Below are 3,324 nucleotides of genomic sequence, written 5' to 3'. Positions count from 1 at the left end.
TTTTTTTTTTTTGAGACGGAGTCACGCTCCCTTGCCCAGGCTGGAGTGCAGTGGCGCGGTCTTGGCTCACCGTGAGCTCCTCCTCCCGGGTTCACACCATTCTCCTGCCTCAGTCTCCCGAGTAGCAGGGACTACAGCTGCCTGCCACCATGCCCGGCTAATTTTTTTTGTATTTTTGGTAGAGATGGGGTTTCACCATATTAGCCAGGATGGTCTCAATTTCCTGACCTCGTGATCCGCCCACCTCGGCCTCCCAAAGTGCTGGGATTACAGGCATGAGCCACTGCGCCTGGCCCACAAGTTTTTCTTAAAACACTAACCTGCTCTTTAAAGATTGTAAAAAGTCTGTTAGCACAAGCACCACCCCTAAAACTTCCAGTACCAGCCTAAAAACTATGTCCTCATCAAAGGATGAAAAGAGGAAAAAAAATTCGAGCCAGCCTAAAAAAGACCCTACAGAAATTACAGCCTCAACAATGTGGCTTATGCAAACAACACAAGCCCCAGACATTATGCTGAAAAAACGGAAGACTAAGCCAAATAATTTATTCATTTTTAATTTTCTCATTTTGCCTACTACCTATACCTGCTACACTCTATTAAGCTCATACCTTAAATCTGCCTTTCTTCTGCCCTGTTACTTTAACAAATACCCCCTTCTCAGACTCTAATAACATAACTGCTTGGCTAAAATAAATTAACATACCCCCAATGGGGTTCCTCATTAATAACATATAGTAAACTAAGATGCCAAGTAACTCTACAGGTCACTTTTTGACTGGAAAAAAATGTTGCTAATTATGCTCATGTTTGTCTTCTGTTATTTACTAATTCTAGGATGCAAAGCTGAAATAAGAGCAGTGACCTCCTCACCTGACAAACTTGTGGCTACAACAGACCAAAATTATACCTATTGGGCATATGTCGCATTTCCGCCTTTAATTAGGCCTATCACTCAGTTGGAACCCCCATTTGAGGTTTATGTTAATGATAGTGTTTGGATGTCTAAGCCTACAGATACTCATAGGCCCTCTCACACAAAAGAGAAAAAAATGTTAATAAATGTGTCCATAGGTTATCAATTGCCCCTCCTTTGCATAAGGCTGGCTATCGGTTGCCTAAAAGGCTACCGACAACATTGGCTAGTTAAAATTCCACATCATAATCAAAGACCAGTATCCTATTATTTATTTTCTGGCTAGAGCCTGGATCATTCACAGAGTTTGGTTCAATTGAAACAGTTTAAGCCCAAAAAAAAGAGGTGTCAACAACTTCAACAATGGTCAAAAGACTTAGAAATATTAATTTATTTTATTTTATTTTTATTTTTTTTTTTTGAGACGGAGTCTCGCTCTGTCGCCCAAACTGGAGTGCAGTGGCTGGATCTCAGCTCACTGCAAGCTCCGCCTTTCGGGTTCATGCCATTCTCCTGCCTCAGCCTCCCGAGTAGCTGGGACTACAGGCGCCCGCCACCTCGCCCGGCTAGTTTTTTGTATTTTTTAGTAGAGACGAGGTTTCACCGGGTTAGCCAGGATGGTCTCGATCTGCTGACCTCGTGATCCGCCCGTCTCGGCCTCCCAAAGTGCTGGGATTACAGGCTTGAGCCACCGTGCCCGGCCAGAGATATTAATTTTAAAGAATTTGCATCACTAATCACACTGAGGTACTGCAAAATAATTCCTATGGAATTGTTATTAATTGGTCCCCTACGGGGACATTTACAGTTAATTGTACCAGTCAAATTAATAGATGCAAAACAAAACTAAAACAAATTCTATACTATCAAAGAAATGACACTACTTACACTAAAAATCGTGCTCATTTTCCCATAATTTGGACCAATTTTAGTATGGCTGGCCCTCATCCAAAAATGATTAATCCAATAATAGGCCCTAAACGTCCCAAATTATAAAAGTTAATAATGGCCCAATCTCATAATATTACCTTGATAGAGAAGGTGAGAGACTTCAATTTGTGTATCAGTTTTCTTCCAACCAAATGGTGCCCATTCAGAGTTGTGTCAAGCCTCCTTTTACGTTGATAATCAAAAATATTAATATTCAACCTAATTCTCTAACTATTAATTGTCAAAACTGTCGCATTTCACCTATATTGATTCCACATTTGGTGTGAAGACATCTGTGTTGCTGATGAGGGCTAGAGAAGAAGTTTGGATACAGATCTGTGTCAATAGATGTTAGGAAGCCTCTCCTTCCATTCATATCATCACAAAAATGTTAAGAGGAGTGTTTACCAAAACAAAAAGATTTATTTTTACCCTTATAGCAGTAATTATGGGCCTTATTGCAGTCACAGCTACTGCTGCGGCTGCTGAAATTGCTTTACACTCCTCTGTTCAAATTACAAAATATGTAAATAATTGACAAAAAAATTCCTCAAAATTGTGAAATTCTCAGACCCGGATAGACCAACAAGTGACAAATCACATAAATGATCTTAGACAGACTGTTATTTAGATGGAAGATCATATAATGAGCTTAGAGCATTGATTACAAATACAACGTGATTAAAATACTTCTAATTTCTACACAACTCCCTGTCCATATAATACTACTAAACATCATTTTAAAAAATGTTAGACGTCATCTAGAAAAAAAGAAATAAAAATTTAACATGAGATTGTAGGATCCAGCCCTACAGGGTCTGTGGGTGTTTTCTTCGTGTGCGGAGATGAGAGATCATAGAAAAATAGACATGAGACAAAGAGATAGAAGAAAAGATAGCTGGGCCCAGGGGTCCACTACCACCAGTGTGTGGAGTCCGGTAGTGGCCCTGAACCCAGTGAGAGAGAAATTCTCATTGGGTGCCAGATGTAGGGTCCACCCCTACCGGGCCTGTGGGTTTTGTCTTCGTGTGTGGAGACGAGAGATAGTAGAAAAATGAAGACACAAGACAAAGAGATAGAAGAAATGACAGCTGGGCCCAGGGGACCACCTACCACCAATGCGCGGAGTCCGTTAGTGGCCCTGAATGCCCGGACGAACTGTTATTTATTGTATACAAGGCAAGGGGGCAGGGTAAGGAGTGTCAGTCATCTCAAATGATTGATAAGGTCAAGCAAGTCACGTGTCCACGTAACAGGGAGCCTTTCCCTTTGTGGTAGCCAAAGCAGAGAGGGAGGACAGTATACGCCAGCATTTCTTCTTTGCACTTATCAGAGAGATCAAAGACTTTAATACTTTCACTAATTCTGCTACTGCTGTCTTCTAAGAACTTAAAAGGAGGAACCAGGTGTACAGGCAGAACATAAAAGTGGACAAGGAGTGTCACCTTTGAAGCACAGCACCCCAAGGAGACGTTTAA

The sequence above is a fragment of the Rhinopithecus bieti genome, unplaced genomic scaffold (genome assembly GCF_001698545.2).
Source record: "Rhinopithecus bieti isolate Rb0 unplaced genomic scaffold, ASM169854v2 scaffold_51227, whole genome shotgun sequence".
NCBI classification, from domain to species: Eukaryota; Metazoa; Chordata; class Mammalia; order Primates; family Cercopithecidae; genus Rhinopithecus; species Rhinopithecus bieti.
Note: the sequence above shows the minus strand (reverse complement) of the source record.